General features: G+C 46.2%; 1 protein-coding gene across 1 annotated transcript in view; it reads left to right on the forward strand.

Moving 5' to 3' along the window:
- Positions 1-1,063: 1,063 nt before the first annotated feature.
- Positions 1,064-27,383, forward strand: part of LHFPL2 (LHFPL tetraspan subfamily member 2) — a 390,647-nt gene continuing 364,327 nt past the window's right edge. The window contains exon 1 of the mRNA XM_078675212.1: positions 1,064-1,312. The gene's annotated coding sequence lies outside the window, so the exon portion shown is untranslated. The remainder of the gene's footprint in view (positions 1,313-27,383) is intronic.

A 27,383-nucleotide genomic window follows, 5' to 3' on the forward strand; every position in this document is an offset into this window, starting at 1 on the left:
TACTGACCACGCCCAGGGCTCTGGGCTATTTATTCAGAAAGGAGCGTAACAGCGCTCACGTTAGGGGCAAACCAAAGACCCTGCACGTCCCAGGGGGGGATGCACAGGAACAAGTGGGAGGGGGCGTGTGCTGCAGTGGTACGCCCCGCTGCAGCAACACTACAGTGTTGTCGTCGTTACCGAGACTGGAACCCAGATCCCCAGGTCCGAGGGTCAACTCGCGCAATTGCAATACTGTCTCGCATACGAATCCCTCTTCTGCCTTAAGGTATCGAACTTGAACACAGTCATTCCATGCATCTCACGCAGCATAACCCCAAGGCTGTGCAAAGACACGCATCCTGCGGGGTCCAGGTCCTACTTCGTCAAGGCCCATCCTTTTGTGAAGCGCTCTGACGCCTTCGGGTAAAGTCCGCGCTATATAAAAACGCATAAATAAATAAAATGAATCGAAAGAACTGAAAACACATCACGTTGGTCTGCCTCACTAAAGTCTCGCTTAGAGTAAGAAGCCTGCATTGTCGCCGAACGAACTTAATTGCAATTGTAGTCCCCTCACTCACAAAACCCATTTCGACTGTCTTGAAAACAAACGGGAAAGTGACCCTCTTAGTCTCGGGAGTTTTCGTCCCCTAAGCCCCCCTTTTCGCCCTGTTGTCTACCGGCTACAGGAAAGACCAGGCAGCGTCAAATTTCCCGCAGGAAACTCCCCTTTCAGCCTCACCCCGCCCCCGGGGACGGTCCCTGGGGCTGCTGAGGCTGGCGGTGTGCGGGGGAGCTCCGCCCCAAGCCCGTCCCACTCGCGCCCAGACTCAGGCGCCCTGAGAGGTGTCTGGGAGGGGTTTCCCTGCTGGGCCGGCGGTGGGCGGGGGGAGCTCCGCCCCACGCCCGCCCCACTCGCGCCCAGACTCAGGCGCCCTGAGAGGTGTCTGGGAGGGGTTTCCCTGCTGGGCCGGCGGTGGGCGGGGGGAGCTACGCCCCGAGCCCGGCCCACTCGCGCCCAGACTCCAGGCGCCCTGAGAGGTGTCTGGGAGGGGTTTCCCTGCTGGGCGGTGTTACGACCGGGGCCTGCCCAGCCTGCAGAGGCGGCCAGCAGTTGCTCACCGGACTGCCCTGGCGCCCCTCATACCAGGTTGGTGGGGGAGGGCTGCGTGGAAGAGGCGCGTTGTGGATGAGACTCTCGCGGGGGAGAAGGGACCGGACGACAGAACCGCGCACTGGATGTATGTGACGCCCCTTGGGTCGGAGCGGGCTTGGTCCCCCCCACACGTCCCGGGGCAGCGCTGGGAGCTGGAGTTTGATGCTTCGTGAGGTAAGTGAGACCTGCACTGGGTGTCTCTGGTTGGGACTTCATACAGGGCGGTGCGGGGCTCTGCCGGGGGCTTCAGGGAGCGGACCTGAAGTCTGCCCAGCTCTCGGGGATCTTTGAGAGAGAAAGGAGACCCCCAATCTCCTCCCGGTGCCCTGCTGGGCAGCACCGGAGGGAGCACGGACTGTGTGTGTAGTTCGGATGCCGGGTCCATAACTCCTATGGATGGAGTGACAACGGCAGACGCGGTGGAATCCACACAACTGAGCGTCTTCGCCACTGTCTGCTTTGGTGTGTGATTCTTTTTGCAGGGAGGGGGGTGTGTGCTCGGGGCTCAGACCCCCTGCTGCCTGAATGAAAGTGAGTGCCCCGCGCGCAGCTGCGCCCCTGCCCTCTCCCCAGCTGTCCCTAATTAAGAGAGACCGCCCCCTGGGAGCCCCGAGACTCCCCGCGCGCGTCCCTCTCGCCGCCTCTCCTAACAGTACTTGGAAGATGCCCCGTTAGTCCTGTCTGCTGAGGTGGTCGGCCGGTGAGGTGAGGGGGGGTGTTAGACTCAAGATTCACCCCTACCCTCCTCCTTCCCCTTCCCCCCCTAGCCCGTGCCAGAGGATGAGCACGCGGCGGGACCCTCTTTGCACAGCTGCCAACAACGGAAAGTTCAAAGGAAGGGCGAGTTGGGAGCAGAGTGGGCGTGCACGGCCGGGCCGCGAGTCTGCACCGAGGGGCGTGCACGGCCGGGCCGCGAGTCTGCACCGAGGGGCGTGTGCGCGGCCAGGGACGTGGCTGCAGGAGCCCAGCTCCCAGATGGGCTGCCGGTGCCCGCGCCAGCTGGGGTCTTGGCAGCCGCTGAATGGGGCATCCCTCGTGCGCCCGGCGTTGACGTGCCAGGGCTGCTGCTTGGCCCCGCGCGGGGCATTCCTTTCCGCGCACTCCCTGCTCCCTGGGGAGGGTTTCCTCGCGCCAGCCTGCAGTCCTCAGTCTCGCGCTCAGTGGCCGCGGTCCCCCATCGGCGTGCGAGTTTGACACTCGGTGTAGGTGGGTGTTGTCATTTGTGGGTCGGAGGCGAGCTCTGGGCCTGTAGAGGCGCGCATGGCCCCCACGGTCTGTGTGGCCAGTTATTCACCTTCTTACTTAGAGAGGAAGTGCCCTCCCCTCCGCCGACGTCATCCACCATGTGCATGACGTCAGCGGTGGCTTGGCAAGGGATGCCCTGGTGCTTTGGAACACCTACCCTCAAGCAGCCTTTTCCGCATGTTTCTTCGGTCTGGCCTCGGCCCCCCCAGATGGAGCTGTAGTAACTCCTGCCTGTCGACCCTACACGACGAGAGAGCCTGTCAGCAGCTCACGCTCTGATTTATGGGGCAGCTGACAGACGCCTCACTTCCTCAGGGTACTAATTCACTTCAATGGCTGCCCCTTTCAGCTAAATCTCGCCTGTGCGTTTCCTTATGAAAGCAGCTGGTGGTAGCACCACTCCTTACTGTACCCCCCCATGTGAGGCTGCAGAAGGCCAAGTATTGTAATATGAAAGCCTCTGTACGGCCCTGGCCGCCACAGTTAATCACAAACAAGAGAAGTTGTAGTGTCATCTTAAAGGTGCACATTTCTCCAAGCATGACACACCAAGTCCTCCATGCCTAGATTCCATCTGACAACGAGCAGGTAGCCTGGATTGACGTATCTACTGCACACGCTTTAGCAGCCTGAACCGATTAAGGCTACCTGCCGAACATGCCACTGTGCTCTGAACTGTCCATTTAAGGAAGGCAGCAACCACATAAATATTAGTCGCCCAGGGCTACTAAATAAATTACCCACTCAGGAAAATTCGCGGATTGTGCATTTTCTGGCAACGTCGTTAAATCAGTGTGGAGCTGTGCAGTGAGCAAGAAAACCAGCTAAAATCCATTACAGTGACATCGTAACTTCAAGACCTTCAGCAACTTGCTTTAAATACACCTGTACTGTGGGGCTGTACACCCTAGGGACCAGAGGGGAGGATACATCCCAGACTTTCTGGATATCAACCAAATGTCGATTTATAACGAGTGAATGTGATCTAAAATTGATTTTCCTGAAAATGAGGCACATATCTGACCCTCCCAGAGCTGTGTTCGATATCTCGTTTGTATTGATTTGCCATATTTTAGTGACAAAACAATGTAAGTCACAGAAAGCATTGGTTTGTTAAATGAAAGCCTAAAAGTGAGCAATTGTGTTCCTGGCGACACAGATCCTGCTGGTAACTCTGGTGGTGGCATCGGTGACTGGTCATCTTCGCCAGTCTTCGCTATTTTTAATTTTTGTTTATCACAACATAGATTTCTGGGACGTGTAGGTTTTGCCATTTTTTATTAAAGGTGTAGGAAAGAGAACAAACTGGCTGAAGGCGAACATTATGACCTCGGACCATGTGGTTGCCATGTGGATGGATGCTGACTGCTGATGGCGATCGTTGGGGGATCTGACGTGAGACATTAGACTGGCCAGTCATGCCTCAGTCCCACTCACCCCCTGGGCCCACAACTACATCAAAGCTTTTGAAAGAAAAAAATACTTTTTTGTTGTTTTCGACTATTTTGTTCATACCGCATCCTTTGAATGTACTCTTTTGGTCACTGTTAAAAACAGTACAAATGTTAGTTGTCACTGCGTTGTTGAATGATGGTCACCAATTTTGCCACCAAGTTCAACTTAATAGTGGTCCCTTTTTAAAAGTGGTTGATTCTTGGTCGACATCAGGAAGCCAAAGAGAACTAGAGGGATGACATCTATTTTTTAAACAGTGGGCGAAGACTAGTGCAGATATTCTGTTCTTTCACTGTTGAGGTAGCTCTTGGCAGCGTTCCAGAGGTTGACCATCAAGTTGTCACAAACTCCCTCGAAACAGGCATTGGATTCTCAGTAGTAATCTTAACTCTCATCCAACGCCATATCTTCTACTTGGGCACCTCAAGAGCTCAGCACCTGTTAGTTACCTATGGAGTACCCTATGAACCTAGCATCTATCAATGTCACAGTCAACCTCTATCTGAAGTGCCCCAGAGTCCAAGTCCCCAGCAACGTGCTTGGTATTCATGAGCTGGCCCTTGGGACTGGACTCGCTTTGAGCGTACCTGTAGTCAGGGAAATAATTCAACCCAAGAACTGCCTCTCTCTCCTATTAAACTGGATTAAAGCACCATCTTAAGTCAGTTTCACAAACACTGCTACCAGAAAAGGCTTCCTAACCTGGAGCTCATAAGACATGCACTTTTGCTTTCCAGGGACGTCTAGTCACGTAGCACTCCACACTGAGGTCTTCAGGATGCACAATGCCAAGACCCTACATACTTCATAATACTCCGTGTGCTGTGAAGCCAACCTGCCCTAATGACACCTCCGATCAAGCGACCACCTCCTGCTCTTCTCCCATCTAGAGGGGAGTTTCCCAGATTTCATACTGGCTCCTCTGAAGGTCTACCTACATGTCGCCACCTGACTCGTCAAAGGACTGGACAAATACAGCCACATCACCCCCACCCTGAGGCGTTGTTCTGAGTGTATCATCCAAACCTGCTGCATCACCTATAAAATGCTGAAGATCAGCACACCAGTTTGCCATCAAGCTAACTACTTCAGGTGGCTGTGCAACGCAAAGTGGTAAAGCATCACCAGGCTTTAAATGAAGCAAGCTTTGGCAAAGCCAATAGATCTCACTTTTTGGAGCTGTTGGCTTTGCCAATGATGTGTAACATTAGCAACAAGCATTTTGTTTGCCAATGTTGTACAGCATGAGGCAAAAAAAGGCACAATGCTGCAGCATGTGCAAGTGAGCAACTTGAAGTGTGAGGTTCAGAAGCACATGAAGGAAATAACTGGAAAACGCATGCAAACTCAAGGAGTGCTTAGCCCAAAAGAAACATGTAGTTCCTTAAAAGTGAGCAGTGGAAGTATACAAGTCAGCCAATCAAAAGGATGGCACATTGAGTCCATGGGAGACACAGCAGAGGAAGGCAAGCCATTAAATAACAAGCAAGTAATTAAGCGACAAATGAAGCCATCCAGTGGTAATCCATGTGTGGGCTGTAAGCAGGTAAATTCTTGTTAAGACCACAATAGTTCTTTCTAAACCAGAAGGCGTACTCTCTCTGGGTGGCGAGACCATAAAATACACAACCAAGTAAACCAGGACCAATTCTCTCTCTTTGTACTGAAAATCTCGCAAAAAATCCCTCAACAAGCTTGCACCAACATTACTGAAGTTCAGAAAGTCAAAAGTAATAAATTAACCTACAGACGCACCTCTTCAATAAACATTGTCATTAGACTTCTGTAGGGGTCCTCCCTGGCTCTTTTGAGCCATCAGCTAGAATGTAGCATACACCCCCCTTTATCGTACACAACTGAGTTCTTCACATATCTGCTTTCACTTAGTGCTTGTGCCCTCCAGCTAGGTACAGCTCTGTTGCTCTATAAGCAGGTTTGTGCCAAGCTAGTAAATGCACGTGCTGCATAGATTTACGTGTCGTAATCTCAGCAGGCCTAGTTGGTTCGCTCCACTTTTTTCCCATATTAATCAAACAGAAAATGAATATCGCAACATTGTCACCCCCGGGGTAATCCGGGTGCTCTGTCTCCGTCAAAGAGCCAGCCAGCTCTTGAGTCTTTATGAAATCTGCCAGCGAGGGGCCTGCACGAAGCTGGAGTGGAAGGTTGTTCCAGGTCTTGGCTGCGATGTAGGAGAAGGAACGGCTGTAGAGTAGCTTGTATTGCTTCTTGCTCCAGCAGTAAACCAATGATGGAGTTCTGACTCCCAAATGATCGAATGTGAATTCCAAACAACTGAGATGAGCCCAGAAAAAAAATGCAGACTTTTCTATTGCCACCGCTTCTACAACGCCAACGAGAAGTGATGCCAGCAGTCATCGCTGGATCCACACTTGGCAGTTTATCCCTTTACACCAAGTCCACGCCTGTCATTGTTTCAGAAGGTGGAACAATCTCACTGCTCACGGATGCACCTTGATGGGAAGCACCATTGATGTCAATTTCCATAGATTGCCAATGGATCCTAATAGATAGGTGGATTCTTCATAAAACATTAATTGGTGCTTTCCTGAGATGTGTTCCTTAGCAGTGAGTCACCTGATGATGATCTGTGTGCTGCCTTTTATTGTTGCATAACAGGAGATGGCTGTCAGGAGGAGTCCTTTGTGACAGTGGCACAATACTGTGACAGTTTTAAGTGATGACGTTTAAATAGAAATATTTCTAACCATTGTGTTAGTTGCACATGCATCACACATATACATAAAGCGTAACTCATTTGTGTATATCTGGGTCTATCAAAAGCCAGGGTTTCTACCAGTAACTCCTGGTACAAGTTGTAATCCTTTTTATAGTCTACAGTGTCCTGCTCCACCTGCACCAACACTGCTCCCCATCTAGTCCTCCCCAACTTATTACATTGTTTATATTTAACCTGGCATCGGATATACTGGCTGCCTTCAGTGCATTCATATCTTTTTTGGGCTATTGGGTTGGGCTTGGTCGCTCAAGGAATGTACTCCATGCATTTTGCTCTTTTTATTTTGCACTATGCTAGATAAACATAGCAGTAAGCTGTGGTCATCAGTGGGTGCTATGCGAGTTCTTGTAAATGGTTGGTAGAATGAATAGTTAGAGGAGGTTAGGTATTGTTAGATTTTCCGGGGTGTGCATTTGTGTCCACCCTCTCCCCTACAGGTGCAGATGAAGATGTTTGCATCTCGTTCTTCCCCTTCTGGTCCAGGTGATTGAGTATAGTTGCAACCCTACATCATCCTCTGATGGTCCAGGAGAATGAGGATGTTTTACGCTCCACTTCCTCCTACTGGCCTAGGTTGAGGATATTCACTTCCACTGCCTATTGGTTCAGGTGCTTGAGGATGTCTGCAAACAACGCTCAAACTACTCAATAATCTTAAGAATAGAATAGTAGGGGTGTCCCTTCAATTGCAAGAGTCTCTAAAGGTGCAATATTGTCTGAAGTAGAATTGTTTGTGCATTCATGAGTTTTAAAAAGCAAATCCACTGGTACTCCCTGCCTGCTGCCAAGTCCATCAATCTCAACTCGTGTGGTTCAGCTCATTAGTTCACTGTCCAGATTCTGTGGACCACGTGTAGCTTAGGAATCCTCTTCATCAACGCTGCACATTATCACCTCAGCAACATCATCAGTGAATGTTCAATGTTCTATAATGTATGTCTCTAACAGGGAAAGCCACTGCGCACCTGAAAGACGTACACAATCCTGCTGTACTAACGGGCACCTGGCATCAAGGAACTGGATCATATATTGGAGGTCTGCGTGATAGAGAAACTGTTAACCTAGACCAGCACCTTCAATATCCATAACCTCTACCTAAAAGAGGTGGGTGGTTGAGACACCTCCCATAAGATCGTGGGACAGTCGGTCAATCGCTGACTGCACTATAAAGGGCTTTAGCTTTGGACGACATGGCATGTTATGTGGTGCTTAGGGTGGTGGCCTTATCGTATGCATGATGTTTGAGATCGGCACCCAGGAAATTTTGATTGGGTGTCATATTGAGCGTATTAGACCAACAATGCATTAAAGTAGTTGAAGATTTAAAACTGTGATTTGGGAGCTAAAATCGATATACACAGACTACTTTAGGGGACATGTTGGGAACGGGTCTGGGTGGGGTGGGTGGGTTGCAGTTGATCTATTTGATCTCCTCGACGACCAGATGGTTGTAGGCAATGGTATGTGTATCAGCCATGATATAAAATTCAGTTAAACCTAAAACAGCAATTTGTGGTTTCTAGGTCGTCTCTGTGGGTCTAATGTATGAAAGGATTTTTCTCGTCTCTATGGGGAAAATGTGTTCATGTTTAGGGGCCTGTGAAGCACTGTCACTTACATGCCCTTGGAATATGGTGATATTCCCTTTCTATTCTGACGCAGCAGAAGCATTTATTGCTACCATTTATAGAAGTGAGAAGCGACAAGCAAAATGTTTTTGAGTTCCTGTAAATCGAAGGAGTTTGTGGATGTTCTGTACTTGTTCCATGGTCGCACCCTTAAACATAGTACTGCCGAAACTCCACAGAGACCCTGAACTGTCTGCAGTGGCGGTTGGTGACATAAAAAAATGGTGCAGCACACAGTGAAGCTCACAAACACACGCATACAATATCATAAATACAGCAACACATAAACACACAGTCCATCAGAGTGTGAGTTAGAAAGGCAAAAAAACATAAAAGTCTCACTTACCTTGGAGCACATCCTCGCACTCTCCAGTCCGTGGCTCAGACTCCTCTAAGCACGAGGTGACGTAGCAAAGCAAACTTTTTTCTTGACACATTTTTTCTTCTTATGAATTGTTTTATGATGTAATGTTTTTTTTAATAAATATGATTATGTTTTTATCAATATAATTCAAAAAGATAAATAAAATAAGAGATACAATCTATTCCTTTGTTTCTCTGCCCTCATTGTATCCTGTTGACCATAATCTTTGATTTAGATACTGTACGGATGTAAATTTGTTAATCTGTTTGAGACTCTACGCTTTACCCAATATATTGGATACCAATATAATAGCCTTATAACTAAAGATCTTTTGAGATTTTCTCCTCATAAAAACAAGGAAAGCGATTCTTGCTTTTTGTTTAGTAGCAAAGCAAACTACACTCTATCCAATCCAGACACTGCTAAGAGCTGCGTCTGGATTGGCTGGTGCAGGCTGGCTCGGCGCTTTGAAAGGCACTGGGGCCCTGTGCCTGCTCTCCAACCCCGGTTGGAGAGTTTGAACTGCGCATGTGGTTTGGCCTTATCAAGGTAGCCGGCCAAAACAAAAGTGTGTATGGGGGGGGCGCTAATATGGATGCTCCTCCACTGACTGTAGTATTAATGTCCGTGTGAGGGTTCTAATGACAATTCATTCAAATTCTGTTAATCAGAATCCAGATATGCAGCCTTTGAATTTTTTTTTTTTATAAGATTTTGATTTGGTTCCATAATTTTTTTTGTTTTGGCTCTGGTCCCTTTTGGTGTCCAGGAACTATCATGGCTGCATCGGGGTGGGGGGTTGTTGGACCTGGCACAGCAGCTGCCCTAACATGTCGGAGAAACTGTGGAATTGGAGGGAAAAATCTTTGTTTGGATGAATGTTGGTGGTGCTCCAATGTCTCCGACATGTTGATGAGATTAAAACTTACTTTACTGAATAACGTGATGCACTCTCTTGTGTCACTCGTTTGTTCCAAAGATCTGTAGCAGTGTTGCGAGGCACCACAAGGGCCAGAAGAGTGAACTTGCTGAAAAGTGTAAGGGAACTGTTGACTGTGTATAAGTGCAGTTTGAACTAGAACTCGTCAAATATTGCACATAAATACATATGTGTTTTTACGCGCCACTCGGTCAATTGCAGTCTTTCAGGACAGAACTTTAACAAAACTGAGCTCAAATTGATTTTAAAATGGCAATTGAAAGGAGGATGCAGAAAAAGCTGTTGGAAGCGCAAAAGCAAGGGTTTTAAACAAAGCAAATTGGATTGTTTTTGAGACTGAAATGTACGCTAGTAAAAGATTCAGTGATCCCGGCTCAGAGCGCTGGCTTCCAAATATGGAGAACTTCTCCAGGATTCTGTGGCAACGCCTGTGAACTCACTGCCAATGTGCCTCAGTATTTTATGTCTCTACGTCTGTCCAGATTGAAACAATTATTTCCGTTCTTGGAAGCTCAGAAGAATTGAGGCCAGATTTTACAAGGAGCCGACCGAAGCTGTGAGATGAGACCTAAAATGGGGAAGAAAGCAACATGTCCCTAGTGTGGGGTTTGCTCTGTGGATCTGGAAGCGCAGCTTAGAAACGACCTCCAGCTCGAAGATCACGCCAGTTGCTCCATCAGACTGTTTAGGTGTTTGTCTAGTGTATGTCTCTCCTTAATCCAGTGCATCCCCAAGAACTCATTTGTGGCCATGGCGCTTGCGTCATAGCCTATCCCGCTCCAGGACACTGTGTCAGACGCCTGTCTTCTAAGTGAGGCATCTCCCGTAGGGCTCTTGATCTATTCTCGTATAATATCCAAAATTCTTCCTTCATTTGCTGTCTGCATGTCAATTCTGAAAAACATAAATGGCTTCTGAGTCCAGCCTCGGGAAAAGTGGGTATTTCGATGTTAGTTTTAATACAATGCTTAATTCCGTGGAGTTAGTCCATTTCTCTTGAGTTTGGGGACGGGGAATGAAATGCTGCATCTAATGGAGATGATGTACTGGAAGGTGATATAATGAATATTCCTACTATTGCAAATGGTAGACGTCCATTGAATTGCAAGATGAGCTATGGCGACTTGTGCTCTAAACCGCTAACACAGTCATTATTCCTAGCAGCACAGATGGTATCCATAACTGAAATCCCGGAATGTAGCTGGTTTGAACAGAAATTAGTCTATAGATATGGTTGAGTTTTTTGTTGTTGATCTAGTCTCCTAAAAACATGGGCGGTTGATGTTGATTTACCCCTGCACCCCTCCCCTTTATGAGTAAAGTAACAAAACAATACAAAAAAGTCTCCCAATCAGGGAAAAATGTTGTGAAGGATAAGAAGGTCTTAATGAAACGGAAAGTTTAGATTGTACGTGCAAGGTGGTGTTGATGGTTGAACCTTCTGGGAGATCTCTAAGAGCATTGCCTGGTATCTTAAGTATCGAAAACGAGACACCAGCAAATGAAGAGATTGCCTGTTTGCTTGTTCTGCTTGGGGACCGTTCAGTTTTATACTACACATGAGGTGCTATTGGTAACTTACCTTTTGAATGTTCCATGTATTGTAGATTTGGAAGTAGATGATGCTGACTAGGTGTTGGTGATTTTATGTTTGGGATGAGTTGTGGTGTAAATTTTCAAGTTTCAAATTAGAGAGCAACTTGTATGTAGATCTAGGCTTCTTTAAAGCTGTTGACGAAGAGGATGGAATTTATCTTGTGGGAGTTAATTTAAGGTAGACACTCAAAATACAGACAGAGAAGAGTGAGCCCATTTTCGAGCTGGTTGCTACCCTTTCTTCCAGTGACCTTCTTGTCTTGCAGTTTGATTCTTATTATATTTGTGAATTGTATGCTGCATTGGTTGAAGATAACGAGAGAGAATTCCTGGAGAATTAAGCATGTCTCTTTTATTTGATGTGATTATAGAGGTGTTTGCGGAGAGGGTGTGGCTTAACGGCCGGATCTGCCTGCTTTAGAATTGTGGAACCTGGTTCGAGTCCATGCAACAGCTGAACACTGATTTTGGGCAAATCACTTCATCTCTGCATGCCAAAAATAAATAAATAAACGTGTCCTTGTGTAATGTAACTGGTGCTCATGTAAAGCTCTTGTATACCTTTGGGTTGAGTTTGCACTAAATGGAACTGCAAACAATAATTACCAGGATGTCATTCATTGCTTGCTGATTGGTACTGAAGGCTGCATAAAGACAGGGAGGACAGTGTTCGTTATCTTGATGTGTATGTGTTGTTTTGATCGAGTCTAGGGTGAAGAATTGGTGCATGGGGTAGCTTTGTTGGTTGAGTAGGTTTTTGGGTGAGGAAGTCAGAGTTTTGATTTCTGCAGTGCTTGATTGGTTTGAAAAGTGCTCTGCTTCTGTTTCGAGACGTGTATAATCAAGAGGAGGGGGGGAGTCAGAGTATGTATCCTTTCAATCTCCGTTGTGAAATATCATGATCAAGAAGGGGGAAAGGATCACTAGTCCTGCTTAAACCAAGGTTTTGCAGGTCGGTAGTTGGTATCTCCCAAAAATTGACCCTCATACACGTGTATGTTGGAAATGTCTCTTAGCGGTATATACTGAGTCCTCGCTTTTCTTTACACGTGCGTGCGTAATCATTGGGTCGTTTTTTGTATGTGCACCCTCCACCTGGAGGTTTTACCTTCGGTTTAAGGCAGTAGTGATCATAGAACAGTGAGAAGGGTGGTGATTCTAAAATGTCCGGACAGCCAGAAAGGGAATTTTAATAATTCTGGATTCGGACAATTGTTAAGAGTAAACGTGCAGCTTTAGAATTAATAAGGAATTCGAGCGCACTTCATATAAAAATTAAAAAGAGGTCAACATGTTTCAGCCTTGGGTTGCCAGAAGGTCGATAGGCTTTCGTCAGGACCAATGGGGGTGAAAACGTAAAAAAAGTGTGAAGAATAAAGTATATTAACCTGATTCAAAGGGAAGTGTAGGCATCATTGTACCTATAGGATAAAAATAAACAAACATACAGGGAGATTGGGTATGGGAAATATATAGTTACAGTGGCGGCTGGTGACATTTGAAAGTGGTAGGGCGTAAAATGATCTTCATACTGCACCATAGCGAGCAAGCCCAAACAACCTAAGGGGGGTTCACCCTCTGAGAAAATTTTGAAAAAAGAGTGGACAAAGGATGCATTTTCAAGCAAATTTGAGAAAGCGGGAAGGTTAATAAAGCAATTGTGACAGTGCAGTTATTACATTAAAATGTAAGATTTAAATTGATGATGGGCTACACTTAGAATGGGCATTAAGTGTCACGCAATTGGTGTGAGGCTTTCTTAAAGTAGCATTACAATCATAGCAAACACAAATAATGCTGTGTTAACACTGCTGAGAAATCTGAGAGCGTGATAAATCGAAAAGTATGACTTGAACAAGAGAAATAAGGCATGGAAAGGGGGCAATTTACAGATTAAAATGGACACATCCTACGTTTCAAGGTAAGAATATAGTATCAACTCAGAATAGATTGGGTGAAAAGAATAGGAGGCATGATAACTGCATACATTGCGTTATAAAACGACTCAAGCTGTCTCTGACAAATGCATAAAAGAACGCAAACATGAATCAGCCACTGGGAAGTTCAAAAGAGGGCAAAGTTATTCAGGGTATTCATATATTATGGTAACTAGACGCACTTAAGGTATGCAGGAAGATTACCACATTTTATTCTACTATTATAACATTGGTGCGCGTGCACCACAAATCGGATCTACCATCAACCATCAAATTAATTTCCCAATGTGCTGATTATTTACTACCAGAAATGTGCATCAAAGGTCAGGAAGAATTAGTTATGTGAAGAAGATTTGCGCATGAAGGACATACATGTCTTAATTCAGTGCATATTCAAATGTCTTAATTCAGTGCCTATTCATATTCAAATTCAGGCTGCATTTCTCTCTGTTGAATTGTCTCTATTACTTATGATTTTTTTTTATCACCTCTCTTTGTCGCACTGTACTCTCTGGTTTTCCACTCATCTTCTTCAACATATACTCTCTGATTTCTCTCTTATTCCACCAGTGCACAGACAGGGTCTGTCACTCCCCTTGTCCTCCGTTAGTGCTGGGAGTCATTCCACCCCTTCCATTCCCCATGTGCTGAATTCTACCTCTTCCTTTTGCACATTCTACCTGGACAAATGCATCCGTTTCCGCAAGAGAGGTAACTAGTATTTCATTTAATGACAGACAGTTTACGGACAGTATGAGGATGAGTGGGCTGTGTTGTTTCAACTCACATCATGTGTTTTACTCACTGAGCCACCCCACCATGTCGACTCTGAGTCAGTGATGCAACAGCACCAGTGCTTTGTCATAGGATTGATTGACAACTACGGCTCAGTGTACACACCATTTCTAAGTGCACGTATCCAGACTCCATTCCCCACCCCTCAGTCTCGACCACAGGATTCAAAAATAACTTCGAACTGGACAACTTCAACCTTAGAACAAAACACTCGGATCACGTGCACTTCTTAACAAACACAGGCCACTTTCTAGTTTCAGATAGAGCTTCACAAAGCCCCATTCGGCACAGTGTAATCAGTACACGTTATACCTTGCTTGGAGATCCTAATCACAAGTTCACACCACCAGTTTCTGGACGCCAGTAGTCAGATCAGAATGGAACATATCCCGGACCCCGAACCTAGACTGACCCCGCGGAAACAACCAAAGCAACCTGCAGATTACTTTTAGCTGCGATATTGTCCCTTTAGAAACCAGGCATTGTTTAACAAGCATTGGCAGAGCGTTATGTTGCTTTATCAGTGTTTTCTGTCAGGGCTGCTATAAATCAGCAAGAAGGAAAATAAATGCCCGTTTGCCAGTACAAAAGGTATTAGCAACACAAAAACACAGCGTGATGTAAATAAGTTACCGTCCAGCAGACTCCAGAGACTTCGTTCCGATTCCCGCCGTCATCGCTTTCAAGTCCTGCAGGCAGCACCAGCACGTCATCAGGAAGGCGGCGCAGCAGGCAGCCTCCCTCTCCACGCCTCGTTCTTGATTGGTGCGGCCGGCTGCCTCAGGCTACGTAATTTTCTCAGCATACAGAGAAAACAGGGAGAGTTACTAGAGGGCAGGGGGGAGTGGCTTGGGGGAGTGGCTTTCCCACTGTTGGTAATACTGTCTGTTTGGACGGCCTCAGGCTGCCCAAACAGTCAGTATTAACAACAATGGGCAAGCCACTCCCCCAAGCCACTCCCCCCTGCCCTCGAGTAAATAATCCAGGAAGTTCTGCTTTCTCGCCGTGCGAGAAGGCAGAAACAATGGTAGTTATATAATATGATAACTACCATTGTTCTGCCTTCTCGCACGGCGAGAAAGCAGGGGGGGCGGCGCCCAAACGCCCCCATGGAAGAACCGCCCCTGTATAGTTAAGTACAAAGGTACTCTTACGAAATCTTGTGATTTCGAAAAGGAACTAGAAAATGGCAATGCTTTTCAATGAACCAAACTCATTTCTGGCGTCAACTCTCCCATTGTCATGCTACGGCGGTTGGGGGTGATTCAGATTATACTGTAGTGATGTGCCCATAGTTCTAAAGTTCGCTGTGACTTGCTTCATATACTACGTGGTCTATGGTGAGAACTTAGTGGTATTCGGTAAAGAAGCCTCGTGGATTGCGTGTATAACGCTGCATACATACAGTGCTCAGGTGTTTTATTATTGTTCATGAGTGTAGTTAGAACATTTCTTCATTCTACAATAGTGCTCCTTACTGTGCATTTTAATTCTGTTTTTCGATATTGTTCTAATCTATGGTAATATTATGCGGGGTCTGTATTTGGTTGTGTTTTACAAAGACACGTGGCAAGATTATCACTGTGTGCGTAATGAGTACGATATTGAAAGTTAAACTGTGTGGATTCGTAGCGTACCTTTTTTGTAACGAGCAATTGCTTCATCGGGGGATAAGGCAGGGCGAGAGAGGCCTCACTGTTGGAATTTTAAAAAGGAAAAGGGGTTTAGAGAAGAGGGTTTGTTACTTGCGGTTCTGTTGTGTGCAGTAAACGCAGTCTCTTCCGATACCTGGGCTCCTTCTACTCCGTCCCTGCAGCATGTGCTGACTCTGCCTTTCATCGCCCGGAAATCATAGGAATGGTCATTTCCGGGTTATTTTGTACTGAGAAACCATAGCAATGGAAGGAATACTATAGCGCATGCTTGATACATGGGGATTAGAAGAGGTGTTCTTCGAGCTTGTTGAGTTCTATGTATAAAGTTTTTCGATTCGATAATTATAAGGATTTTGTTGCGCACTCAGAGTTATTATTTGGTATTACAAAGGAATAGGGTAGAAAAATGCTTTTGTGCAGTTTTTCGGGGTTGTTAATCGTTGAGGGGGATGGGGGGGCATGGGTTGGCCCCCTCAATATCAGAGGATATGATTGTTTACCACATTAATAGAGTTAGGGCAGCCTGAGGATACATGGCTAACCCGTTGTGAACTATGATGAGGGGCTTATCTTATGTAGACCAGACTGTTATTTGCGTTGATTCTATTGTCCATTTGGGAAAATAGGGATTACTCCAGAGGACCTTTATCTCCTATTTTAGACCATTTTGGTTTCTTAGCGATAGGGGCACATCAAAATTCTCAGTAGTGGTGTGTTAAGAAAGTGAGATTTCCTTGATGAGGTTATCTGTTTAGAGATAACCAAGGAATGAAGTCGTTGAGGCCCAGGGTATCAGTTTTGAGTCTATGGACCCAGCGTTGTTCCTTCTCAAAAAGGATTTTTGCTGCATTACGGTCCACTGTTTCTAGAGTCTCTAGGATTACCCAGTGAAGGTCATCTACTGTGTGACCTAGTTCTTTAGAGTGGGATAACATCTTGGTTGTAGTTTTCTTGCAATTTACATTGCTCCGGTGCTCACAGAGTCGTTGTTTTGCTTTGCGGCACGTCATCCCTATGTACCTCAAGCCGCAAGGACAGGTGATCATATAGATGACATGACTGGTATTGCAGTTGGTGTGCCTTCTTAACTTCCACATGAAGTTTGGGAGTAACTGCAGTTCTTTTGTAGGTTCTGTGGTTGCGCAGGCAGTGCATGTGCCACACGGATAGTGTCCGGTTACTGGGGCGGTATTCCATAATCCTGGTTGTTCTTTCTTTTTCTTAGGTGGTGGTCTGGTGTGGACCAGTAGGTCTTTGATGTTTCTGCTCCTTTTGTTGGCAAATCTTGGTTTTGACCAGGTCAGGGTGTTAGATGTTATGATTTTCCAGTTCCGGTTGATTATTTTCTTTACTTGGTTTGTAATCGGACTATAGGTGGTGACACACGTGGTCCTGTTGTCAATAGGTTTTGGGTGACTTTTAAGTGAAGACTCTCTCGGTTGGTTTCTGGCACGTTTTTTGCAAGAGTTAATCACTTTTCTGGGGTAATTTCTGACTGTGAGTTTTTCGCACAGATAGCAGACTGTTTTTTGCCGTTGGTTTGAAGAACGTTCTTCAAACCAACAGCAAAAAAGTCTGCTATCTTTCAACAGCTTTCACCCCCGGCCATTGAGAGAAAACCTCCCATACAGTCAGTTCCTGCGATTGAGGAGAAACTGCAGCTCCGTGGCAGATTACAAGACCCAATCCACCGATCTGTGCGAAAAACTGTCAGAAATTACCCCAGAAAAGTGATCTTGCACACTAAAATGTAGATCAGGTCACAAAATAGGCATTGGGGTTCTAAATTTCATACCTGTATTCATGAAATCAGAAAGTGGAATTTTAGAGTTGCAAAGTGTATTTATAATTGTCAGCCACTGTGATGTTTCCACCTTTTTATAGGCCTAGGCTTAGTTTCGGGAAAGGAGAAGAGTTTGGTTTGGGTTCCCATCCGAACTGTATAGACCTGTATTAGCCCTCCTCTGCCATTGGTTTGTATGAGTGTCATTTATGCTATGCTTCCTTCCATGATTGCATATAACGGAGTAATTGGTCAGCCCGCTTCCGCCATTGGCTCTATTGCCCTGTGAATGACCGTGTTTGTCTCATCAAAAGCGCACATTCACCTCAGAGCCGTGGCTACTGGGCCAGTCCTTTTTAGTTTTCATTTTTTTTCTTTCATAAGTCCCCTTCATTTATTTCCTTTTCTTTTTATATCCATTTTTAGAGCGTACTATAGTCCCCTGCCACCCCCTCCCCCCCCCCCCAGATGGTTCAAAACTGGCCACATGCTTGTCGCTCATTTACTCTGTAGTGCATCACATCCCACATGGCCACTGCTTATAAACCAGGTGACCATATTGAAATGGCATTGGTCATAGCGGGTAGTACTGACTTACAATTCCAAGGCAATGGTTTCAAACCTGGCGGCCAGGCTAGAACTTCAGAGCATCCGTACATTATGTACAATACCATTGTAAAGACGCCCCCAGGCTGATTTGTTTTCAATAAGAAATACAATTAAACATATGTCAGATCCAGATGGCAGCATGATTTTTGTACTTTTATTATTTGAACTAATTTCGCTTATGGTGGTGTTAGTGCGTGTTTTATTGTGTAAGTGGGTGAATGTAAGAATGAGGTAGTAAATGGATGTATGAATGCAAGTATCAGTGACAGAGTGCATGTATGGTGTCTTATAAGAGCCTAAACTAAGCAATGTCTGAAGAAGCACTTTCATTTATAGGCCGCACCTGCTGGCATTACCCCCCTCTAATACAGTTTTTTTGTCAAGACTATTCTTGATGCCAGTCTGAGAACTGACCTATTCCATCGGCAACTAGAAAGAAGTATCTTCCCCATTGGCACTAACAAGATATTTCAATGAATGCCATTTGACAGTATTAGTAAACATATGAAGTGGAAGTACAATAAGAAGTGGTAACCTGGCAGATCTAGTTGAAACTCAACCAATGCACATCTTCTGGAAACATAAGGCATTTTAAGATGATTATACGTGACTAGTTTTGGAAGATTTGTTACAGAGAATTCCATAAGCCCTCTTGTCTACTACCTCTTTAGGTACTCGGACCATAGATTGCTTTTTATTTTGCATTGCATGTATCCCCCGCCCCCCCCCCCCCCCCGTAGTATTTCTACCTAACCGGTCACCAAATCGTCTCTAGTGGAGCCAGATGCTTAATGGCGTTTTTGTAAATGTAAATGTCAACGGTTCTTATATAGCGCCTTTTCACTGCAAGGTCTCAAGGCTCTTGCTTTGGGAACCCGTCCTGGCTTTTTCCCTGCGAGATAAACCGTACTGGGCATCCCCAAGGTGAAAGCCAGGCATCCCGCCGCGGGGGGGTCGTAGTGGAGATTAAGCAAGCTATTGCCCAGAGTTGCAGAGTGTGAACCCGTGATTCGAGTAGGCACCGAAGCAATAATTATCGAGTCCGTGGACATTTAGGCTCAAGACCCTGCCGTGTCGGGAATTGATCCCTGGTCTGACCTCTGCTTCAGGGTCTGCCTCCTCTAACCAGTGAGCCACACTTCTCCTTTGACAAGTTTCTTATTAAATAAACTAGGCAAGCAGGAAGTCAATAGCCCCCATAGGATACCAAGAAGCGCCCACTGTTTGATGGCTGACTGGTAGATCTGCATTACTTCCCTCTGGATGCAGACAGACGAAATGTCACTCCTTCTTCAATGTTGACTGCCACGTGTCTCTATGGAGCGGAAGATGCAGCTGCTCTCCTGTTATGTTTCTTTCCCTTATGCATTTCCTCTTTCTCTATTCTTACTATTTCAGATGTTTGCATGAACAGCCCCTCCCCCACCCCCCACCACCCCCAGGGATGTTGGTATATGGGTATGACTAGTCCCCTTTGTTGGGACTCTTCCTTCTATGCTGGCTGCAGGCGAGGCAATAGTCAGTTGTGCCTGTTTGTTGTTCTATGGGTATGTTTTACCAGTCCTTAAACTCAACCTGTGTCTCAGTCATGGGTTATTGGAGTGGGAACCAACACTTCGGTTACGAAAGTCGTTCCCAGAGGAATGTACTAAAATACGCTGTTGGTTTTTCTGTGCTATACTTTTTGGGTTGAAAAACTAATGAAGAAATGTGATTTAAAAGAAGTATACACAGAGGCAAAATCTAGGGACATTGGGACCCATTTCCAAGATGTAGCAGGAGTCTGCTTATATTTCCATTAGGGATGGCAAAACTAAATATAAGGACACTGAGCGGTGTCTCCCCTTCTCCGCCTCCCACCACAGCCATTCCTCACCCCTATTCACTGGTTATTTTCTTTAATTTGGGAAGTAGGGCTCGCAGCACGTATTGTAATTCCATACCCACCCCAGTGTGCATTGAGCTGTGATGTGCTCAAAGCATGTGGAGCAAACTGCAGAATGTTCCACCAGTATTAGAAATGACTCTTCTTGACGCCCAAGTTGGCGTAGTTGGCACTGCGGGGTAACTTGTGCTCCCACTGGCCTGTTTATTATTATTGTTGTGCAGCTGCAGGAGGCGAAGAGGCGCAAACCACAGTCACCTATCTTGTTTTGTATTGTCTGACTCATTTTGCTGAAAACTGTATCCATTTGTATCCTTGGCACAAACTTCATGTGAAACAATGTTTAAACTTTGCTGTGGGGTTTTAATTTCAGAGCTGGACTACCCGTAGGACTTTTTAAAGGTTTTCAAATCGGAGTTTTCAGAACTGTGGATGAGTCATTAGTAATGTTTTGCAGAGATAGTGGAGTCAATTAAATGTTTGCCCCATTTTACTGATTTGTGTTGAGATTTGGAGTAAGCTGATCTCGCCCCCTTCTGATTGCTAAATATGGCTGTAATAAAAAGCACGATGCTCCTTCCCCTATTTAAAAAGTAGCAAACACAGCGCAGAACAACATTGGTGCATGGTAAGTTTTACATAGTGACTGCCTCTAAAATGCAGGGTCTTCAAACACCAGCTGCAAATAGGATATTCTCTGTGTTTCTGTAATGCACAGCGCCTTGTGACCTTTGCCTGGATGCAGTCAGGACTACCACCACCTCCGGGCCCTCCTTCTGCTGGGTCCTCCGTTTCTTGCCTCCTTTGAAGTGTAATCTTTTTGCCTTGGCAATCACTGGAAGCTAAGCTCGTCTGCGCACCAGGCTTTTTATGCAACACACTTGTATCGACCTTGGATGGGGGGCTTTCAGGAACATGTTGCCGCCATTGCAGAATCCGCGAAGGGTTGCTGACTGCGGAAGGAGGAAATGAGCATCCGAACCATGAATGGATGATAAACCCCAGGGGCGGCTTCAGGGAAGGCCTATTGGAGTACACTGGACTCGAATGTATAAAACTGGAGACGGATAAGAAACGGCACCGTTTAATGTCGGACCAAATTAATATTAAGCAAACTTTTTTTGTTTATAGAACTTTTGTCATTGGAATAAAACCTAAACACATATTGTTAATACATAATAGCCAAGTCCGAGTGCGCTCTTGGCCTATGAATACGATCACGTCCGAATGAGCAGGGATGGATGTCTACTACATATTTTAAAGGGGGTGGGGGTGGGGTGTAGGTCTTTGATTTCTTTATCTAAATACTATTTCTTTGTTTTTTTTGTCGGCTTTCACACACTGCCGGGGTAAGGATTAGCTGGCATTTACTTACGGATACGAAAACGACTGTTTTCAACAATAATCTTTTCTTCTTGGCCAATACCCAGCAGCAATGACAGAGATATGGTGGCCTCTTCGGGAAGTGTATAAAACCCCGTGCCGCGGGCTTAGACCCCCATCTCTCGCGGTCCAGAGGGCGCACTCCTTAGATACAGCCCAGCAACCTGACGGGGCCGCCCTGTAGGATGTGACGAGGGGTCCGAGCCTCCTGCATCTTAGAGATATTCACTGGCATAACGGGGCCCCATAGAAGGGGGCGGGCCTGTGGAGTTTGGTACCCCCCTGCGCCGCAGGGGTCTTTGTGACGTCCCTCACACCGCCCTGTCCTTGTCTCTGAGCTGACGGGCTGCTGTGATGGTTGGCAGGAAGTGTGCGAGTCCACTCAAAAAAGGCAGCTTCAGGGACAGAGGAATCTAGTGTGGAGGGAAACAAAGGCCCACATTGTGCCGCAGCCGGACTATGTGCAGATACATCCTTTGCCTAGTACTTTAAATGGAAATCTAGAAGTGTGGGCACTCACTTTTTAGAGTCCCGGTCTGCTTCTGGGGAGTGCTGGTACTCTCCCATTAAATGGCTGGTCCGGTGCTGAGAAGTGCAGGTACTCGCTCTTTCAAATGAAAGAAGTGACAATAGTCCCTCCCGGCCCCTTGAAAGCACTGCCCCTGTGGGGCGCTTCTGCTCTATTGGCAGCCTGAGAGGTTGGAGGCTCATTGGCTGCCCCGGGCCACCGCTCGTTCCGTGGAGTTAAGCAGCTGCTGTCCTGCTGCTCAGTGCTCGATTGATGGAGCGCATGCGCCCTGCAGCCCTGACCTGCGTTGTCGTCAAGAGTAGGGGATCCAACAATCACGCTAGCATATAATGTTAAAATACATTATACGACAATCAGGGTGCATGGGAGCGTCCTAAGGGGCAGTGGAAAGGGAGAAGAATGCGGATTGGTCGGAATACTAAGGAAAAAAACAATATTTTGAAAAAGAACCAACTTTTTTTAAGCACTTTCAAAACCGATAGTGAGAGGGTGTCTGAGCGTTTTTGTCTGTATGTAAAAGTTCCTGGTGAAATCGGGCAGACTTCTCGCTGAACCCAACTGAAAGCACCTGTACCCAACTATTTATCAGAAATTACATTTATTAAGGGAGGGGTGTTACAGCCTCTCTGCCGCCGCCTCCCCCCCCAGCTCCTGTGCTGGGGGGGGGGGGGGGGGGGGGAGGTGCCGGTAGCTGGCTCCTGGCCTGAGAGCTCCTGACTGGGGTGTGGGGGCTGCAGTGGGGCCCCTCAAGTTTCTTTACGCCACTGCTAAGAAGTAAATCACACGGAGCAGAAAATGAGCAAATTACAATTTATAGCAACCAGGGATTTGGTGCATGCGTAAAGTTGCGTCCAGTCACCTTTATGAACACAGAGCAGACCCTCCAGGATATCGCGATTTCGCGATTTCGCGATTTGCCGCGAAATCGGCAATTTTGAAAAAATGCCGCGATTTTGACAAAAATGCCCGCGAAATCGGCATTTTTCTAAAAATCGCGGCATTTTTACAAAAGCCGCTATATCCTGGTATCCTGGGGGGTCTGCTTTAAGTGATCGCCTGGCCGTCACCACCGCCTGCTGGTTAGCCGTTACCACCGCCTGCTGATTAGCCGTCACCACCGCCTGCTGGTTTGCATATTGGTCAAAGCTAAGGCCGCCTGCTGTTTCTGCACTGATGGCTCCAGCTAAGGCCGCCTGCTGTTTCTGCACTGATGGCTCGAGCTAAGGCCGCCTGCTGTTTCTGCACTGATGGCTCGAGCTAAGGGCGCCTGCTCTTATCTCCCGGCACTGATGGCCAGGTGCTGGCTCTTTCGACAGGCCTTCCTTCCTTTCTTCGTGATGTTCACAAAGGGTGAGAGGTGCTGATCTCCGAGGCACATATAATACCCGCTAACTCCCTGATGGTTTTAGGAGAAATATATACAGGGCTGTTATGTTTCTCGTTACAAGGTTTCAGAGAGATTAATCAAACATCAAACGGCATTCTTATCACAAGGTTATAAATCAGTGGAGGGGGAGATCTCGAGGGGGCGGGGGCGTTGTGTAAACTACTCAATAAACAAACCCTTTTAGCGCCTCTTGAGCCTTGAGTAGTGATGTACTGTCTGTTATGCCACAGTGCCTCTCTTTGCAGGTGCCCAATTAAAAGCCTCTCTGTTAAACAATTAATTGTGCGGTGCATTTAATGTTAAAACCAAGCATTGAATGGTAAAGAATAACGATCTCATCTTTACGCTTTTGTTGAGGAGCAGCAATTTCTTTTTGGGATTCACTTGTTTTTGTTGAATTTTCTCAAACAAAAATATTTAAAACTTTCTCGAGTGGTTTTCCACCGTTCCCTTCGTGACAACACTCTGCGATCTGCTGCACCACCAACAAGCAGTGTCCTCTGGAACAGAAAGTACGCGCTGGAGCCAAAATAATAGTGGCCTCTATTCGCAAATAAAACAGCATAACTGTCAAGGCTTCAGATTGCTATGTGTCACATTTTCATACTTTCAGTGTGACTATGAGTTACATTTCAACGATTATGATTGACACTTTCTCACAAGCAAATCAAGCAATGAAGACGAGGGAAACATAAATATCAGAAATTACACCCATCTAAGCAATGAGAAACTTATGGGCCGATTCCCAAAGGTAATCTTAGACAAAAGGTCTAACTTTATGACTTTTAGTATTTACAAAGATCGTTTGCGAGTCGTATCTTTACATCCGCAGGTGGGCCGGAATCTGCGCACATGGGCCGTACTTTCCGCACCCTGGCCGTACTCTCCGGCGTCACGTTGTAAATACCCCGCACCATGGTGCATCTTTTGCGCCGCCGCTGCGTCACAAAAGTGACGCAACGGCGGCGTAAAAGCAGCGCAAGGGGCTTGTAAATCTGCCCCAAAGTGTCTACATTGTAAAGAAACCAAATATACATAGCTTCATGTTGTTAAATAACTAAAAATACTAAGATATCTGTGTTTGTTGTAGGAAAAATGGCCACATAAAATGCCGCAAAATTGCCGCTAAATTTCCATATTTGTGCCGCTAAATTTCCATTTTTGTGCCGCTAAATTTGCTAATCCATGCCGCTATATCCTGGGGGGTCTGACAGAGATACACCACATTCTGAAGGCTGCTACAAATTTATGGCTGGGTTTTAACCACCGTGGGTGCACACTAGTTAGTGACACCTGCTAATCATTGTCCAAATGCTGACTAATGATTTACAAATGCAAATTAACACATGGGGGGGGGGGGTTAGGGGGGGTTGGGAGGTATCAATTGCATTGGGAGTCTTTCGTGTTTCCTGGTGTAATCTAGGTGTTTGTTTGGAGCACTAGGGGCAGGATTACTTCCAGGGCTCGAGTCTGGGTACCACGTGGGTGGACTGCGTCCCCCCCACTTATTTTAATGGGGGTACACCGTACTGCCTGCCAAACAGCTGGACTTCACTCTTTGGCCTCTCTGGGACAAGGAGCTCGGCACCTTTTGTGACGTCACTTCCTGTCGTGGCGTCACTTCCGGTGACTGCGTCGCCCCCACTTCTTTTTTACGACTTGTACACTGATTACTTCGGTGCCCCAGGAGGAAAAGTACACTCACAGTACAAGCATTTTATACTCACTGACTCTTCAGTAATGCACATTTCACACCGTCATAAGTTGAAGAGGTGCTTGCTAATTTGCATGCACGTGTGACCTCATGAAGACACATGACTTTTTTTCTTTTTGGGCATGTGCACATGCGCCATATTACAAATGGCAAAAACAACAGGTGATGGACAGAATGCAGAACAATGTCATACATTCACCCCAGTACAGAGATCTAGGACTAAATCCATCGTTTTTTTGCTCGCCATTCCAGTTTGAACCCAGCCATATGGCAGTTTGGGCTGGACTGTTCCCATGAGGCACAGGGTCAAGGCTGATTTGCATATGGCCATGTCTGAACTGGGGTGGTGTGGAGTGCAAAAAAACGATGGATTTAGGCCCAGATCACTGGGGTGAATGTATGACCTTGTTCTGCATTTTGTCCATCAATTGTTGTTTTTGCATTTGTCGCCCAGAGTGGGATGGGTATGCTCAGACGTGAGTCCCATGCTCTCCACACTACTGGAGTCAAGCTATCCTGGCTGAAGACGGCTGATGTCCAGAAACCGGTCCTAGGATGCTTCATTCCGGTCCAGGAAAGACATGGCTTGGCAGTTCGGGCTGGACTGTTCCCATGAGGCACAGGGTCAAGGCTGATTTGCATATGGGTGGGTTCAAACTGGAATGGCATGGAGTCATCAGAGTCCATGAGGGAGGCTTCTTCTTGTAGTCTTGCCAATAAAAAAAAAAAAATGCCCTGACCATCTGCTAGGTTGACCCGGATCACACAGGATTTATACTGGGTAGGAATTGCTCAGATAACAAATGTCTCCTTCATATCACCGACAATGTCAAGTAAACAAAGAAAACAGCCCTGCTCCTTAGTCCATGCAGGAAAAGTGTTCAACAGGTCACATGGGCCATTTCTTATGAAGGGTGGATGCATAGCATTTCTGCCAACTGTTTAAATTATGGGTCCTCAGTAGTGGCATTAACCCATTTGCACCGGTCTCGATCAATGGAGGCTCTATGGACATGTTATTTATTAAAAGGGGCACAAAACCCCCCTTTTGCCTCCCACATGGAGTGCCGGGCAAAGTCTGAGCCAATGAAGAGGTCACTGGGGTAAGTTTAGGTAACCATAAGTACAGAAATAATATGTATGGCGATGATGTTTTGGTAGCTCTTACAGATCTGGTCAACTCACTGCCACCTCTCTTGGAGGAGTTACATACCTGCCCCATCGCATCTGATTTCAAAATTAACTTGTAAAACCCCCAAATTCCTGTAGAGCAGACAGACTTCGTGTGGGAAAGATTCCCTTGGAAAGGGTAGCAACAAACACCCAGTACCCATAGCATGAGATATAGGGCACGTTGGAGAAAATCTCGCAGGAAAAATATAAAGATCTAATCCAAAGCCTAAAGGGAGCTTTCCAGACCTGGCCGGCGAGGGGATCTGTCATGGATGGGCAGAATTGCTGCTCCAAAATGACTCCACTGCGTCGGTTTCCTTTACCTGGCTCAGACTTTATTACTTCAGTCCCCAAAGGGTGCACTGGAGAACATCCAGCAAGTCCTCAATGGATTCATTTGGGGAGGAAAGAAACCTAGGTTGGGGCGATGTGGAATGTACCCGCCATCAAAAGAGAGAGGTTTGGGTGTTTTATATATTCACTTTTACAGAGCCAAACTATAATACGTGATGGGCAGGACTGAAAATGAAAACCTTGGTGCTTCACAGACAAACTTATAGCTGGAAAGCACCACAGTTTCCTACAAAATACAGAACATGGGGCTTTATTCGTTCCTGTAATAAGGGCAGCAATGAAATACTGGTACTCTGATGCTGGAAAAAGACCTCTTAACCTATCCCTCTCTTCTACCACCATTCATCCGCATCCCGGACTGTACTCCGGCTTTTTTCCGGTGGGTGGGCAATACATAGCATGGCAAGAGGCAGGATTCAAGAAGGTGGACGAAATCTTTGACAAGGCGGGCATAAAATCCTTTGAACAAATGAAGACCGACTACAGGATACCGGAATCTGAAAGGACTGGATATATGCAGATTTGGCATTGTCTAACACACGTCAATAAAGACTCCGGCAGGTAGCCATTGATTACTTTTGAACAGTGGTTGATCAGCAGGGTGGATGATGGAGATATACTAGCCGAAATATGTGTCTGAATGTAGACCAATAACAAGGCAAAATTCTAAGGTAAAAAGCAAGGGAATTTAGAGATGGATAGCTCCCTAACCGATAGGGTGGAAAGAAATCCAATACAAAGCAAGGGAAACATACGAGCATGTCAAAAAAACACTTTGACTGACTAAGAAATCGTCACACTGGTATTACACACCCGATAAGTTTCACGTATGGGACAAATCGTGGGGGTAAAAATAATGGCGAAAGTGGCCGGTCATGATATCTACTACATCTGCTTCGGTACTGCCTTAAACTTAAGCGATAATGGGAAGAAATACTTGATGACACAGACCTACAATTCGATATTGCAACCGTTAAATTACCAATCTATATTGTGTTGGGCATCGGTACCCACTGCAACCCAAAGAGCGTGTCTAATAACCCAGCTGATCT

Source organism: Lissotriton helveticus, chromosome 2_1 (assembly GCF_964261635.1).
Source record: "Lissotriton helveticus chromosome 2_1, aLisHel1.1, whole genome shotgun sequence".
Taxonomy (NCBI): domain Eukaryota; kingdom Metazoa; phylum Chordata; class Amphibia; order Caudata; family Salamandridae; genus Lissotriton; species Lissotriton helveticus.